This window comes from Pogoniulus pusillus, chromosome 13 (genome assembly GCF_015220805.1).
Source record: "Pogoniulus pusillus isolate bPogPus1 chromosome 13, bPogPus1.pri, whole genome shotgun sequence".
NCBI lineage: Eukaryota > Metazoa > Chordata > Aves > Piciformes > Lybiidae > Pogoniulus > Pogoniulus pusillus.
In genome coordinates, this window is record NC_087276.1 from 17916646 (window position 1) to 17933906 (window position 17261).

General features: G+C 49.4%; 1 long non-coding RNA gene across 1 annotated transcript in view; it reads right to left on the reverse strand.

The window, feature by feature from the left end:
• LOC135180323 (uncharacterized) overlaps positions 1-3676 on the reverse strand; it is a 29997-nt gene extending 26321 nt beyond the window's left edge. The window contains exon 1 of the long non-coding RNA XR_010304390.1: positions 3374-3676. This is a non-coding gene — a long non-coding RNA (uncharacterized LOC135180323). The remainder of the gene's footprint in view (positions 1-3373) is intronic.
• Positions 3677-17261: the final 13585 nt, after the last annotated feature.

Below are 17261 nucleotides of genomic sequence, written 5' to 3' on the forward strand. Positions count from 1 at the left end.
GGCTGGGTGGGGAATGGCTGAGAACAGCTCTGAGGAAAAGGACCTGGGGGTCTGGGGTGATGAAAAGCTCAACAGGAGCCTGCAGTGTTGAGTGCAGCCCAGACAGCAACTGTGTGCTGGGCTGCAGCAAGAGCAGTGTGAGCAGCAGGGCAAGGGAGGGGATTCTGCCCCTTTGCTCTGCTCTCCTCAGACCCCACCTGGAGTCCTGTGTGCAGCTCTGGAGCCCCCAGCACAAGCAGGACATGGAACTGTTGGAGCCAGGCCAGAGGAGGCCACCAAGATGCTCAGAGGGCTGCAGCAGCTCTGCTATGAGGACAGGCTGAGAGAGTTGGGGCTCTGCAGCCTGGAGAAAAGAAGGTTTCAAGGAGACCTTGGCGTGACCTTCCAGTATTGGAAGGAGGCTACAGGAGGGCTGGGGAGGGACTATTGACAAGGCCCTGTAATGACAGGATGAGGAGTAATGGGTTTAAACTGGCAGAGGGGAGACTGAAACTGAATGTTAGGAAGTTGTTTGCAGTGAGGGTGGTGAGACACTGGCACAGGTTGCCCAGGGTGGTTGTGGATCATAGAATCACAGAATCTTTGATCACATTCTGTGGTTCCATGATCCACAATCTCCCTGGAGGTGTTCAGGACCAGGCCTTGAGCAACCCGTTCTAGTGGGAGGTGTCCCTGCCTATGGCAGGGTGTTGCAGCTGGCTGAGCTTTGAGGTCCCTTCCAACCTAAACCACTCTGTGACTCTATGATCTATCTCAAAGAAAGGATGCTGAAGGTGGACAGGAAGGTCTCCTGCTCTACTGCACTCCCTGGTTTTGTCAGGAAACAAGGCAGAGTTTGCTCAGTGATGGAGACATTCAGCTGCACATTAAGGATGCCTTAATTTGGTTTCCAAGGGTCAGATGTTTATGTTCTATTATTGTTGTTCTTTCCCAGCCTGGCTCTTTGATCTCCAACAAAATAAAACATCTTTTTTATGAAACTGCATGAAGATGCCTCAGGAATTTAATGCTTTAAGGTCGTATTCTGGCCATTAATATTAATGCCTTGAGCCTGGATTTGGAGGTGCCTTCTAGAATAAAACTAGAAAATGGAGCAGTTTCTGAAGAGTTCCTAATAATGCAGGAGGAGTAAAGGATCCCATTTGAGCTGTAATTATCTGAAGAGATATGTCTGAGCTTTCTCAGAGATTTCTGAGATGTGCCTCTGTGGCCAAGAAGGCTAAAGTCATCCTGGATTGGAAGCCCTGTGGTAGGTCAAGACAGGTTCTCCTGCCCCTCTGCCCTACCGAGTCCACATCTGGAACTTGGCTCAGTTCTGGGCCCCTATGAGCCCATCCCAGAGCTCCCAAGCTGCTGCAGGCAGTGAACATCTCCTGTGAGGCCAGGCTGAGGGAGCTGGGGCTGGCAGCTGGCAGCAGAGGAGCCTGAGGGCTGCCCTCAGTGCTCTGCTAAAGATGTGCAGGGCAGTGTTGGGAGGATGGAGCCAGGCTCTGCTCAGGGCTGGCCAAGGATAGGACAAGGGGCTCTGGGGGCAAGCTGGAGCAGAGGGGGTGCCTGGAGAACAGGAGGGGAAACTTGGTCCCTGTGAGGGTGCTGGAGCCTGGAGCAGGCTGCCCAGAGAGGTTGTGGAGTGTCCTTCTCTGGAGCCTTTCCAGACCCCCCTGGTTGTGTTCCTGTGTGCCCTGCCCTGCGTGCCCCTGCTCTGGCAGGGGGCTTGGCCTGGATGATCTCCAGAGGTCACTTCCAACCCCTAACATTCTGTGATTCTGTGATTTAATGATCCTGAAGAAAAATCCTCTATAGGTGATCTTCAGGTTTATTAATTGCTACAGAATTGCTGCTTAAGGAGCTAAAAGCTCTGCCTGTGCAATCATTCTATCTTTTTAAAGTGGAGAGAGATTGGACCAAATGCAGTGTGAGGGTAAAAATGGAATTATTATGTAAAACTGTTTTGGAAATAAAGTGCTTTTCCATCTCAGACCATCCCAGTTTGTTCTGTCCACGGTGGTTCTCTCTCCTCTGAAAGCAAAAATCCAGCTGATGAGAAGCTCATGCCTGGTTTCACTCACAGAAGGTAATTTGGGGATATTAATTTCCCTCATTAGGTTGTAGCACTCAGTACTAATTTAGTGCAATGATCTAGGGAAGGATCAGTAGGCTCATCTGTAGATATTAAGGTATTTCAGTAGGAACCCTTGGAAGTTTATCATCTCTGCAGCTTGGAGAATTTTGTGAAGCTGTCTGATTTGAAGGATGCTGCATGAAGTCCCCAATAAACACTGCTGCCCCTGGAACACTCAAACGTTTTAAGGCTGCTACAGAATTGCCCTCGGAAACGCATTACTAAATGAATCAAACCTAAGCAGATGCCTCCACGTTAGGCCATGTCTCCAAGGCAGCAAAAAAATCCTTATTCAGCAAAATCCTGTAGATGAAATGAATTTGGCCCTGAAACAGTGACAGCCACTAAGTAAGAAGCAAACTCAACAGAACGAACCCAGAGCATCTTGCTGGGAATTCGATGGTTTCCAGCAAGGGAAAGCAGGGCAAGAGAGGGGATTCTGCCCCTTGGCTCTGCTCAGACCTCACTTCCAAACCTGCCTCCAGGTCTACTGTCTCCAGAAGAAGAAGAAGGACACAGCTGCTGGAGAGAGTCCAGAGGAGGCCACAAAGATAGATCCCCAGGCTGGAGCAGCTCTGGTGTGAGCACAGGCTGAGGGAGCTGGGGTGGGGCTCAGCCTGGAGAGGAGAAGGCTCCAGGGGGACCTCAGAGCTGCCTGTCAGTGCCTGAAGGGATACAGTCTCACCCTGCTCTGCCTGAGCTCCAAACCATTCCCCCTTGGCCCATCTCCAGACACCCTCAGCACAAGTCCCTCTGCAGCCTTCCTGCAGGATCCCTTCAGGCACTGGCAGGCAGCTCTGAGGTCCCCTGGAGTCTTCTTTCCAAGCTGAACCCCCCCCCAGCTCCCTCAGCCTGTCCTCCCAGCAGAGCTGCTCCAGCCCTTGGATCATCCCTGTGGCCCTCACAAAGGGAATCCTGAGACAGACAAGATGAAGCCCTGGATTTCTCAGCAGCCTGCTGTAACTGATGAGTCAAAAGATGTGAGATAAGATGCTCAGGATGAAGTAAATCAAAGCAGAGCTGCTTAGGTTACATTTTCCAGTAAATATTTAATGACGCACAGAGAGTAAACAAGCTGCTGCTGCTTGCTGCTTTCATACAAGCAGAACAATAAGTTGTCAAGCACACAATTTACTACCAGAGAAATACCTGTGTGTTAGAAAAAGAGACAAACACAGCAACAGCAAGGAACCACTGCTGCGAGTTTCTGTCTATCAAGGCACAGAGTTTAAGTAGGGCAGAAAGCAGTACCTGGGCGCCTGAATAGGGATCCATTTCTTCTGCTGCAGAGATGTGCATCAGCACTCTTCCAGGCATATTTCACCCCCTAGCATTGGGTTAGAGGCTGATTTCCTCTGAGGGGGACCAAAAAAAGCCTTCTTTTGATTGCATTTGCCTATGACAGCATTCCTTATAATTTCCTGTGATGGATTAGCTGCTGCCCGATGGCAGGAATAGAGGTGGCCAGGAGTCTGCTGTGGTAAGGAAATTCTTGTCTCCTCTGATACATCTCTTGCAAAGGAACTGTAGGTTTGCTTCATGCACAGGCTGACAGATCACACGCAGTCAGCTCATAATCAGTGTTAACTGCACCAGGAAAAGGAGTGAGATAGTGGGTGAAGAAATGCATGCATTGCAACAGCTTTTGTTTCTTAAAGACATACCTGCACTCAATTAGCTTCTGTTTCTTCTCTGCAGTCACATTTAGAGCTAACTGAAAGTGCTATTCCTGTGCAAGCTGATCTAGATGTACCAGTGGCAGAAGAGAGGTTGGACTTGATGGTCTCCATAGTTCCCTTTCAACCCCTACCATTCCTTTGTTCTATCCAGCTATAGAATTGCCTGGAAAATGTGAGCTTGGTGCCTTAAACTTGGACCACAGCCAATCCTCGACTCTTAGGATTGGGGAGGAGAGGCTGAGGGAGCTGGGGGTGTTCAGTCTGGAGAAGAGGAGACTTGGGGAGACCTTAGCACTCTCTACAGTTACCTGAAGGGAAGCTGCAGTCAGCTGGGGGTCAGGCTCTGCTCCCACACAGCTTGTGACAGGATGAGAGGGCATGGCCTGAAGCTGTGCCAGGGGAGGGTTAGGTTGGATATTAGGAAGCACTTCCCCATGGAAAGGGGAATTAGAGACATGGATGGATTGCCCAGGGAGGTGGTGGAGTCACCATCCCTGGAGGTGCTTAAGGCAAGCTTGGGTGTGGCACTCAGCGCACGCTCTGGTCCATGTGGTGCTGTTAGGTCACAGGCTGGACTGGATGATCTCAGAGGTCTGTGCCAGCCTCAATGAGTCTGTGATCAATGACCTTAAATTATCATAAATAAAAACAGAGCAACAAGAACACCAGATTTTGCTGAACATGCTTTTTGGTGTAAGAAATGATGCCACAAGTAGAGAGTAGAACATTAAAGATCTATGTAAGAGATGAGAACTGGGAATTCAAAGAAGTGAAAGACAAGTTAATGTGTTACATAAAACATGAAAGAATGATTAAGAACATTTTACAGTTAAAAGGAATTTTGTTTAGCCTGTAGAGGACACCCAGGTCCATCCCATCCCTCTTCACTTTGGAATCTACAGGGTCACTAAACTTATTCATGTATTACCTAAACCAGGCATGCACACAAATGCCCCAAATTCCACACAGCAGAGATGCAAAAACAGAACATATCAGGCTGGGAAAAGACATTTTGGGCTTGTAGAGACCTCTGGCTGGCTGTAGTTTGACCATGTTTTTACCAAAGTTTCTATTAGTGATAGCTTGGAGGCATCTGCCTATCTTTAAGTAGTTCTAAAACATCTGGAGACCTGAAATTGAAACAGATAAAACCTTTATGTTCATGTTTGAATGGGGTTATTTGCACACCAGGGGAGCTTTAAGTTGGAGATTAGCATCATAGACTAATAGAATTATCAGGGATGGAAGGGACCTCAAGGATCATCCAGTCCTAACTCCCTTGCCATGGGCAGGGACACCTCACACTAGATCAGGTTGCCCAGAGCCACATCCAGCCTGGCCTTATATCATGCAGGCTTGGATCTTCCACCACCTCCCTGGGCATCCTCTGCCAGTCTCTCACCAGTGAAGAACTTCTTCCTAACATTCAATCTGAATCTACCCATTGATAGTTTGGATCCATCCCCCCCAAGTCCTATCACTACCTGATACCCTACAAAGTCCCTCCCCAGCGTTCTTGTAGCCCCCTTCAGATACTGGAAGGCCACAAGAAGGTCTCCTGGGAGCCTTTTCCTCTCCACGATGAACACCCCCAGTTCTCTCAGCCTGTCCTCACAGCAGAGCTGCTCCAGCCCTCTGAGCATCCTCGTGGCCCTTCTCTGGACATGCTCCAGCAGCTCCATATCCTTCTTGCAACAGTGGCTCCAGAACTGTGTGCAGTACTCAAGGTGGGGTCTCACCAGAGTGGTGCAGGGTGGAGACATTTCTTTCTTGCAAGAGAGGCCAGGCATTGGAGCAGGCTGCCCGGGCAGGCGGTGGAGTCCTCAGCCCTGGAGGTGTTTCAAAAACATGTGGACATGGCACCTGGGGAACATGGTTTGGGGGGGGGGGGGAGTGGACTGACAGCTAAGGCAAGGAAGAGAAGACTGCGGGACGCACACACGACCTCAGAGCTGCCTTCCACAGCAGAAGGGATCCTCCCGGAAGGCTGCAGAGGGACGTCTCACAGGGACGTGGTCAGCACTCAGTAGTGATCACTTGGCAGAGGTTGAGCCTCGTCGCTTTCCAGAGGGGCTGGGTGCGGCTGGGCTCAGCTCCTGACTGGTGCTCAGCTGCATCTTTCCCGTGACTAACAGGACACCCTGGGGAGCAGAACTGAGCCTCCAAGCGAGCCGAGCGCCACACCGCTTTGGTGCGCAGGCAACAGGCGCAAGGACCTCGGCGCTGCGACCTGCAGGGAGTCTGCGCCGTGCCCACACCGCCGGCGCTGATGCGAACGGGGCGCGGGCAGGCGGCAGAGCCCGGCCGCGGCCGCAGCCGCAGCGCTCGGGGTGACGGCAGGCAGCGGAGGTCCCTAGCAGCAGCAGTTCTCCGCTGTTCTAGCAGGTTCCAAAAGCAGCTCAGCTGTCCTCGGCAGAGTTCCTCCAGCAGCGCCGGCAGCAGCCTCAGCCCAGCTGCTCACTTGACAGCCCTGTCTCTGCGGCAGGTCCTAGCAGCCCCCAGCACAGTTCCTAGCAGCCGCCTGTAGCTAGCGGCCGGTTCCTCCCAAGCCGCTTCCCCGGTAGCCGACTCCCCCCCTCCGCCTTACCGTGGCGGGTCATTTGGATGTGCTGCTTTGGGCTATGGTTGTACAGTAGGGTTCTAGGTTGGAGTTGGTGATCCTGAGGGGCTTTGCCAGCCTGCATGTTTCTGTCATTCTGTGGTTTTCTATGTCACTGTGATCCTGTGCAAGCTCAAACACATACAGCGAGAGGGCTGCACACATGAATCCCTGTAATCCTCCTTTGGCATGATGCAAAGTTTTGCTTTTCTACTGTGTTTTGAACTTTTAACTTAGATATTTTAGGTTGTTGGTTTTTTTTGCTCTTGCTAACTTACCATTAGTCTTCAATCTGGGCTGAAAAACTCAAGTGAAAATACTGTCTTGCACATTTGCTGCTTCAAGCAAGGCAGCACAGGTTCCTTCTAATCTGGTGCCTTGGTTTTGGCTGCTTCATAAATAAATAAAAGATTGCCTTTAACATTTTAACTGCAGCAAAAGAGATTAAAGCAGCAAACGAAATGAGGGGAAGTCAAAGGACATGCAAAGATTGAATTAAAGCATTTCCCAGCATTTTGATGACAAAGTTTGACCATTACAGAGCATAAATCAATTTGCAGTCACTGTGGACAGCTAGCTGAGGCTGAAGTGGAAACTGCTTCACTATGAAATCTGCTCAAAGATAAAAGGAGTCATAGAATTTTTGTGCATGGAGAAAAATGGGAGAGAACTTTAGAGACCAGGAGGTATGCAAAGCTTTATGCAGGAAGATGAGAGGAGAGAAGATCAGGCACACTCTGATTGTAGCATTTCCCAATGAATATTCTAAAGGTATTTCATGTGGTTTGGAATTTGAAGTGAAATGTGTGCATCAGTTATGACAGTTCATTTGGATTTCAAACAAGGGTCCACCTGGATTCTACTGTTAAAGGAATCACAGGATCACAGAATGTTAGGGCTTAGAAGGGACCTCCAGAGATCATCCAGGCCAACCCCCTGCCAGAGCAGGGGCACCCAGGACAGGGCACACAGGAACACAACCAGGGGAGGTCTGGAAAGGCTCCAGAGAAGGAGACTCCACAACCTCTCTGGGCAGCCTGCTCCAGGCTCCAACACCCTCACAGGGACAAAGTTTCCCCTCCTGTTCCCATGGCACCTCCTCTGCTCCAGCTTGCCCCCAGTGCCCCTTGTGCTGCCCTTGGCCACCCCTGAGCAGAGCCTGGCTGCGTCCTCCTGACACTGCCCTGCACATCTTTAGCACAGCACTGAGGGCAGCCCTCAGGCTCCTCTGCTGCCAGCTGCCAGCCCCAGCTCCCTCAGCCTGGCCTCACAGGAGATGTTCACTGCCTGCAGCAGCCTGGGGGCTCTGGGCTGGGCTCGATCAAGCAGTTCCCTGAAGTTTTTCTTGAGCTGAGGGGCCCAGGACTGGACGCAAGATTCCAGGTGTGGCCACAATGGTGAGTTCTTAACCAAGAGTCTCAAATCCATGAAGATCTGGCTGCACAAAGGTTTTTCACTGACAGCTGTCCTCCTGGCCATGGTGGGCTACTTTGAGTATGTGATTCAGAGCTGATTCTGAGGAACTCTGAGTTGTTAAAGTATGTCTAGGAAAAAGCAATGAAACTGGTGAAGGGTTTGGAGACCAGGGCTGGTGAGGTGCAGCTGAGGGAGCTGGGATTGTTCACCCTGGAGAAGAGGAGGCTTAAGCGAGACCTATTGCCTCTGTACCACTCCCTGAGAGGAGGTTGGAGTGAGATGGGTGTTTGTCTCCCAAGGAACAAGAAATAAGACAAGAAGAAATGACCTCAAGTTGCAGCAGGGGACGTTTAGGTTGGACATTAGGAGAAATCCCTTTGCTGCAGGAGTGGTCAGGCACTGGCACAGGCTGCCCAGGGAGGTGATAGAGTCCCCATGCCTGGAGGTGTTCCAGAAACGTGTGGCCATGGCACATGGATTGGTAGCCATGGTGGTGTTGGGTTGACAGCTGGACTCAATGATCTTAGAGGTCTTCTCCATCCTCAGTGAGCCTGTGGTTCTATGGCAATGGGAATAACATGCTTTCAGTTTTTCCTTTTTTTTCCCCCCTTTTTCTTTCATGTTTTCTCATTTCCTTTTATGGTTGGACTCTGATCTTTAATGTCTTCTCCAACCTTAATGAGTCTGTGATTCTATGGCAATTTGAATAACATCATTTGAAATGCTCTCCTCTTTTTTGTTGTTGTTGGGGTTTTTTTATCCTTTCATGTTTCCTCATTTCCTTTTCCCTCACCCACAGCCCCTGAACAATTGCAGACACCCCTCACTGTTCTCAGAGTCGTTTACCATCCTTATTAAAGTTTTGTCACATCGATGCAGAGTTTAATGCCCCATAATCATATACCAGGTGGCAGGCTGCTCCAGCTCCTCAACCTTTAGAGCTCTCAGTAATTGGATTAACTGGCAGTTGTTGTGCTCCACTCGTGCAGCCTCAACAGCCTGCGAGGAAGGGGAATGGGCAGTCGATGAAAACACAGCACTTTAAAAGGTTAGTCAGGCTGGGCTTTTGTTCTGCCCACTTGCTAAATTGAGCATGAAGATCTTTTTCTTCTTTTATTTTTGGTCTTTTTCTTCTTCTTTCTTTCTTTCATGTGGTTTTTTTTTTTTTCCCCCCTTCCCCTGTTGTTTCATCATCATGAATCAAACTCGAAAAAGACCAAACTCAGGAACAGCACAAATAAATTTGTGTTCTTCTGACTGTAACTAGAAGGAGAAATACTGAGAGGTGCCTTTGCTTTTTATTCCCCTCCCCGCCTCAGGTTTGCATTTCAGGTGGGTGTGCTGCTAATTGAAACTCATCTCCTGGGCTCCAGCTGGTGGTGACACAAACGGGAGGAGAGCTCCTTCAGCGTGGGAGCTCAGGTAATGTCTGCTTGCATTTGAAAAGCTTTAACCTACCTCAGACACTAGATGAATCTTTCTAGAGCTTATGATCTATGGGAACACTTACAAATGAATATCCACAGGCCACAGCACTCTCTCAGTGCATTGAAAGAGATGAAGGCACTGATGGAAGCAGGCTGGAAAGCTGTTGGCACTCCCACAGCTCCAGCCTTGCAGCCACAAAGGAGAGCTGCTGAAGCGAAAGGGTAGGGGCCCTTGCATTTTATCAGACAAGAAGGTTTAGTGTCCACCCTTTAATGCAGCTAATGAACCTTGGAGATTGAAGCTGGCTGTATCTCTGCCCTCATCAACCGATAGAAAGACAGGCAGGTGTCTTCTGAAGTGGGCAAGGCTGGGGAGATGCTCTGGGTTAGGTGAGGGACTGGTCTCCTCCCAGCTGACTGAGCTGTGCTTGTCTTCTGGGATACAGGACCATAGGTGGTTTGGGAGAAGGGACCTTTTAAGGTCACCTAGTCCAGTCCATGTACAGTGAGCAAGGACATTTTCAAGGAGATCAGATTGGTCAGAGTCCCATCTAAGCCAGCCTGGGGAGCTTAGAGTAGCTCTCTGATACCTGAAGGGATCCTGCAGGAAGGCTGCAGAGAGACTTTTGCTGAGGGTGTCTGAAGACAGGCCAAGGGGGAATGGCTTGGAGCTGAGGCACAGCAGGGTTAGAGTGGAGCTGAGGAAGAAGTTGTCCAGTGTGAGGGTGCTGAGAGTCTGTCCCAGGCTGCCCAGGGAGGCTGTGGCTGTCTCCTTGCTGAGGGTGTTGCAGGGCAGGCTGGATGAGGGCTTGAGCAGCTGAGTCTGTCTGAGAGGTGTCCCTGGGCATGGTGTGGAGGTTGGAGCAGATGAGCTCTGAGGTAATTTCCAACCTGAGCCATTCTAAAATTCTAAGAGGCATTGACCACTCCTGTGGGGTCCCTGTCCCAGTATTTCCTTCTTGTGTTGAGACCTTGAGTTCCAGCACTCCTTTGAGACTAGGATTTGGTGATTCCTGTCTACTGACAAGCCAGTCCCTAAAAGCTCCTTTGAATACAGTCATGCATGAAAGCATTTGGGTAGCTTTCTATATGTGTGTGCATCTCTGCTTGTGGCAGCTGTGACACACAGGTCATTTGTTTCCCTCAAATATACAACATAAGAGCTATTTCAACCTTGATGCAGAGGCACTTTTCAGGGTGCTCAGTGTTAGGGGTCCAGTCGATGCTTCTACACTGATGTCCTCTGGATCTGAATCTAAACCCCAGCAGCACAAACTGTCAAAGTTATACCCTGAACAAATATCTGTCTTCCAATTTTAAACCCACACCAAAACATTCTGCCTTCAGCTCCACAGATACTTCCCTCCTGATCTGTCCATCAAGTGTGTCAGTGACTGCCTGGGAGCAGAACTCCACCTATTTACACATGGCCATCATAAAATCAGTCAGGGTTGGAAGGGTCCACAAGGATCATCCAGTTCCAACCCCCCTGCCATGGGCAGGGACACCACACACTAGATCAGCCTGTCCAGAGCCTCATCCAGCCTGGCTTTATACACCTCTGGGAATGAGGCTTCCACCACCTCCCTGGCAATCCGTCCCAGGGTCTCACCTGGAGTTCATGCTGAAGAACTTCTTTACATCCAGTCTGAATCTACCCATGTCTAGCTTTGCTCCATTCCCTCCACTCCTGTCATTACCTGACATCCTAAAAATCCCCCAGCTTTCTTGTAGCCCCCTTAAGATACTGCAAGGGCACAATAAGGTCACTTTGGAGCCTTCTCCTCTCCAGACAGAACAGCCCTAGCTCCCTCAGTCTCTTCTCATGGGAGAGGTGCTCCAGCCCTCTGAGCAGTCACAGTGGGTGAGCTCCTCTGCCTCACCACCTGGTGGTTGTGGTTGCCTACATAACTGGCAGAGATGGTCACACACTCGGATGCTTCCAGTGGCAAAGCTGGTTTAGACTAAAGATGTCTTCAGTGTTGTGCTCTGTGGGGCTATGGGCCAGGGTGAAGTCCCTTTTTGAAGCACAGCCCTCATTTCATCACAGATAAGGAAATGGCCTTGATCTTTATCCCTCCAAGAGGAGGGTATATTTTTTTCTGGTCTAATTGGACCAACAATGACATTTTGAAAAATTAGAGGGTTTGAACAATCCAAAAATACTCCTGTTATATTTTTGCTGCCTCCTAATTCCAGCTTGACCTAAAAAGTGCTTAGCCTGCTGTGTTGTGATGTCATTTCATAAATTCATAAACTCATAGAATGGTTTAGCTTGGAAGGGACCTTCAAGGTCATCCAGTTCCAACCTCCTGCCTTGGGCAGGGACACCTCCCACCAGCCCAGGTTGCTCAAGGCTCCAACCAACCTGGCCTTGAGCACCTTCAGGGAAGGGGCATCCACAACCTCCCTGGGCAACCTGTCTTACCATCTTCACTGTGAAGAATTTCTTCCTCATCTCCAGTCCAAATCTACCCTCCTCAAGCTTCAATCCATTGTCAAAAGCCTCTTCCTGGCTTTCTTGTAGCCCCCTGCCAGTACTGGAAGGCTGAACTGAGGTCTCCCTGGAGCCTTCTCTTCTCCAGCCTGAACAGCCCCAAGTCTAGCCCCTTCTGGTACTGGAAGACTGCTCTAAGGTCTCCCTAGAGCCTTCTCTTCTCCAGCCTGAACAGCCCCAAGTCTCCCAACCTGTCCCTATAGGGGAGGATCTTCAGCCCTCTGATCATCTTATGGCCTCATGGATCCACTTTAGCATCTCCATTCTGTGCAAGTGAGAGTAGAATGCTTTGGATGTCTGATTCCTGACAATTCTCAGGGGAGGGATTTTATTTTCTCTCACCCATTTCAGTTTCATTTGAAAAATTAAAACCTCACATTTCCAACTTGAAATCCATCACCACTCAAAACAGGTGGAATCTGTTCTGCTTATGGCTTTTGAAGAGCTTTTGAGTCCTGTTGGGGCCTGCAGTGGTACGAAATGAAAATGTTTCCATTTCTTCTGGGGTGATTGAAGAAATAATCCAGTCAGCATATTTTTGGCAAGCATGCTTGAAAAGGAGGATGTGATTTCATAAATATAACTCTCTCTTAGCAAAAAAAATATTGTGGAGTGCAAAATGCTTCCACTTGCATAGAGTCTCCTGGGTGCCTGTGGAACGTTATCATTCCAAGGAGGAGATGTTTACAGTCTTTTTATCAGGCAGCTTCAGTGGCTGGAAGAGGCCTGTGATCATTATTTTTAGGTTCTGTTCTTCCCTTCTGCTCCCTCCAGCTCCCCCAGTATGGATGTCTCCTTAGAAACCCTGCCTGTCAGATGGCATCATCAACACATGGCACGGCAGCGAGCTGCCACGCGGGGAGAGGGGCACTGTGCAAATGATGTGCTTCCTACTGCTGGCAAAAAAAGGTTGAGTTTAGCCCTTTCCCTGCAAATAGATCCTTTCAGCCCAGGTTTAGGAGAAGGAGGAGCCCATCTCTGCTTCCTTTTGCATACCTTGGTGAGAACAAATCTTGCTCAGAGGAAGGGATCATTGCAATGCAGAGATAGAACCTTTTTAAGTCTTGGGTTGTGCTCCTGGAGCTGGATAGATTTGTTGTCACGAAAGCTGTATACGAGGGTTGCATAACTCTTTGGAGGTGTTTATGTAGAAGCTCTCCCAAGGGTGATGTTTTATCAAACCTTATTACAAAACCTCTCCTCTCTGCAAGCTATCAAATTCTTAGTGAGCCATTAAAATTCAGTGTTGTGCCTGGTCAAGGATAAGCTGAAGCAATCTTTCATATTCATGTAAGTAAGAGTTAGCACCTAAAAATTTCCAGGAGATTTTGTGTTAGGAAAAATATCTCCTCTGAAACAGTTCTCAAGGCCCAGAACAGGGCAGTGGTGGAGTCCCCATCCCTGGAGGGGTTTCAGACCTGTGGAGCTGTGGTGCTGAGGGCCATGGCTTAGTGGTGACCTGGCAGTGCTGGGCTACAGAATCATAGAATCACAGAATGGTCTGGGCTGAAAGACACCTCCAGAGGTCTTCATATGCAACCTCCCCCACCCCCTTGCACTCAGCAGGGACATCCTCCACTTGAGCAGATTGCCCAGAGTGGGGCCTCAACCACCTCCCTGGGCAGCCTGTTGCAGTGTTCCAGCAGCCTCCAGTTGCAGTTCCTCATCCAATCTCAATCTGCTCTGCTCTAGTTTGAAGCCATTGTCTTCATCCTGTCCCTGCAGGCCTTTGCAAACAGTTTCTCTGCAGCCTTCTTGTAGCCTCTTTGGGTCCTGGCAGGCTTCTATTAGGTGTCCCTGTAGCCTTCTCTTCTGTAGGCTGCACAGCCCCTGCTCCCTCAGCCTGTCCCTGCTCCAACCCCTCATCGTTTTTGTGGCTTCCTCTTGATCTGCTCCATCAACTCCATGTCCTTCCTGTATCGAGTTAAGGGTTGGAGTGGATGCTCTGAAAGGTCTCTTCCAGCCAAGACAGTGTTGTGATCCTCTGTAATTCATTACAAGCCACAGGTATCCTATGTTGTGGTCACCTGCAGAGTCTTGCATTAGGGTGGATTGGAAGGATTTCTTTTTTCTAGTGCTGTTTAGGTATGTTTTACTTCTTCTCTGCAAGCTTGTTTGGCTGTGCCTTGATTTACACCCTTCTCTGTCTCCTTTCCCCTCTCTGCTGCCTCAGAACCTCTTTTCTGTGTTACATAGGACTCCTTGACTCCTTCCTCAGGTAGTGGAGCTCCTCTTAGCAAGTTGGGACAATAAATTAGATGTAATTGTTGAAATGTTCCACCACTACTGACTGCTGCCGAGACAATGGATACTGGCTGGGTTGTGTGGTTGGGACACATTGAGAATCCAAAGAGGGTTTCTTCGTTATGCTGGAAGTGAGGGAAGAAAGTGAGAAGAGGAGGTTGCTGGCAGAGTATTTTCCACCAGACAGCCTCCCTGGTGCCTTCTGCCACCTCTCCCAGAGCAGATGAAGTCTGGTGTAGCAGCTGCAGTCTCCATATTGACAGCATCTCTCCTTGAGCCTACCAGCAGATGGGAGAGTGCTGCAACAGGCAGAGCAGGAGCAAATCCTGGATGACATCCTCATGAAGTCAGCTTTCTCACAGACTGTTGGCAGTCCCCTCAGGTTGCCTTCTTCCTCTGTGCTCTCAGCTGGGCTTCTTGCGGGTTTTGCCTCAGACTTTGAGGTGTAAGGGTGAATTCTGTTTGATTTGTCTGCAAATGCATCAACTGCTGGTGTCCCTTGGCTTTCAGGGTTATGATGTATGAGATGAGCCAAGGTCACATCTGTGGGAGTTGCTCTACTAAAGGGTTTGTTTTGCTGTAGTGTGCTCAGGGAACAAGAAACAAATGTTGCAGCTCCCACCTAGTTGGGTTTAACTCCAGCAAACAGCTACTACGTTGTTTAGAGTGTGCACCAACGTGATTTAGGGTGCAAAGACTGCCTGGGCTCTCAGAAGGGGGTTGCACAGCACAGTGGTTTCTTTTCTGTGTGAGTCGTAGCAGTGCTGCTGCTTGGTTGCCCTGAGCCCCTGGCTTGCCAAGCATCAATCTGGCTGACAGGGCAGAACCAAGCTGCCAGTGCTGCCCGCGCAGATTGATGGATGCAGCTGAGGTCTGTGGGCTGGGCTGCGGAGCCAGCAGGCGTGTGCGGGGACACGGCAGGTGACCTGGGGCTGAAGGAGGAGCACCGAGGTGTTTACACTGCCCTCCAGTCCCGGAGCACTGCTCTGTGGACTCCGTGTCAGGCGCTGCCCGACAGCATCTGGGAAGGACGTCGTGCGAGATGTCGGAGCGTTCCCAGGCAACGGGAAGAGGGAGCAGTTCTGGGATGCTCGCAGCTCTCTGCCGCAGGCTTCTTTGCTTAGCTCAGGCTCCACACAGCCTCCGCTGCTGCAGCTCCCGGGCTTCAGTCCTTTGCATTTCGGTCCCTTTCCCTCTCACAGGCCATCCAGTCCCTTTCTCCACAGTGGCAATAGGTTGTTTTCCAAGCATTTAGTAGGCGTCCCCTGTCTTGTTCTTATCAACAGACAACTTCAGTGTAACTTCAGCTACACTGCTTGGTACAGTGCCTCAGAAGCCAGACTGATGGAACCACAGCTTCTCCTCACAGTTTTTTCTCTATCCTTTTTTTTTTTTTTTTCCTTCCCCTCTCTTTCTTTTATTTTTTTTTGTCCTTTGTCTTTATTTTTTGCCCCATTCCTCTTTTTTTATCCCCGTTTTTATGTCTTTTCACCTCCTTTATTACTTTCTCCTCCCTCCTTTTTTATATTTCCCTCTGTCCTTGTTTATTTCCCTTCCTCTTTCTTTGTACTTCACCCCTCTCTCCTGCTTCTTCCTTCATTCCCCCCCCACTCTTCCTTTTTTATTTTCCCCTTATTTTTTATTTCCCTCCTCTTTCTTTTTAGTTTTTTGTTCCACTCTTTCCTAATTTTTTATTACTTTCCCTCTCCTTTATTTTTCCTTCTCTCTTTTTTATGCTTATTTTCCCCCTCTCCTCCTTTTATATCTTTCTCCTCCCATCTTTCCTCTTCAGTTTATTTTTTTCCCCACAAAATAAACTGCTACATTCCATTCAGCTCCATCAGTCCTGCTCTCTCAGCTCACTTATACTTAGGGAAGCAGTTATCAAACAGGAACGATTACCAGCTTTTCATACAGCGTTTTCCTGTGCTTTTGCTGCTGCTCAGGGAATGTCACTTAGAGTGTGAAATAGAGATGGCACTTTGGGACGTGGTTCAGTGAGCATGGTGGTGTTAGGTCAATGGTTAGACTCAATAACAGAGCTCTTTTCCTAATCCTGCTTTCCTGAGCACAAAGACTTTCCTGTCCATGCAAATACAAGCCAGCAACATCACTTCCAGGTAAATCTAAGTTAGGACTGAACATCCTGCCCTTATGGGGCACATTGATGTAGCTCTCTGCCTAGGAGTTTAAAAGCTAAATCATAGAATCACAGAGTGGCTTAGGTTGAAAGTGACCTCAGAGCTCATCTACTCCAACCTCCACACCATGCCCAGGACAGCAGCTAGACTCAGCTGCTCAAGGCCTTATCCAGCCTGGCCTTCAATGCCCCCAGCAAGGAGGCAGCCACAGCCTCCCTGGGCAGCCTGTGCAAGACTCTCAGCACCCTCACACTGAACAACTTCTTCCTCAGCTCCACTCTAACCCTGCTTTGCCTCAGCTCCAAACCATTCCCCCTTGGCCTGGCTCCAAGACACCTTCAGCAAAAGTCCCTCTGCAGCCTTCCTGCAGGATCCCTTCAGGCACTGGCAGGCAGCTCTGAGGTCCCCCTGGAGCCTTCTCTGCAGGCTGCACACCCCCAGCTCCCTCAGCCTGTCCTCACTACAGAGATATTACAAATACACAAAGAGATTTAATTCTCATTTGATTCCTGCATGCAGATACAAAAATGCCACCAAGCTCCATATATCCAACTCTAGATCACAACTGCACAGGTGCTGAAAGACACAACAGATCTTGCTTTCAAAGCAGAAGCAGACTGGAAATGCCTTTATTTTAACCCTTGCTCCTGGCAGGGGCTCCTTGGGAAGGTGTGAGAAGCCCATCATGGACAACTGGAGGAGGATTTTCTTGCAGGGGGATGGTTTATTTTTTTCCTTACTCCATCAGTTAGCAGCTGACCTCTGGCATGGAGTGTGCAAGCAATTATTTTCATCCTAGGTAGTGTAAAAATCTCAGACCTTCCCAAACCCCAGTACAACAGACACACCTTGCAGTGTTCTTACCGTGCCTACAAAGGGAAAGAAAGCAGATTTCTTCCTCTCTTAGTTCCTCTACAGAAAATTCAGATCAGAAAGAACCAGAGAAAAATACTTGAGGAAAGGTCAGTCCACTGAGCTTCTTTGAAAGAGGATAAAAGGACAATGCTAATGCCATTGTAGAGCAGCAGCAGACGCTATAATTCAGTCCCACAGAAGAGAGGCTCTCCAGGGGACTTCTCAGCCAGAGACCACACAAAGGCCTTGCTGCCCACACAAAGATTTTGTGCTGCAAGGAA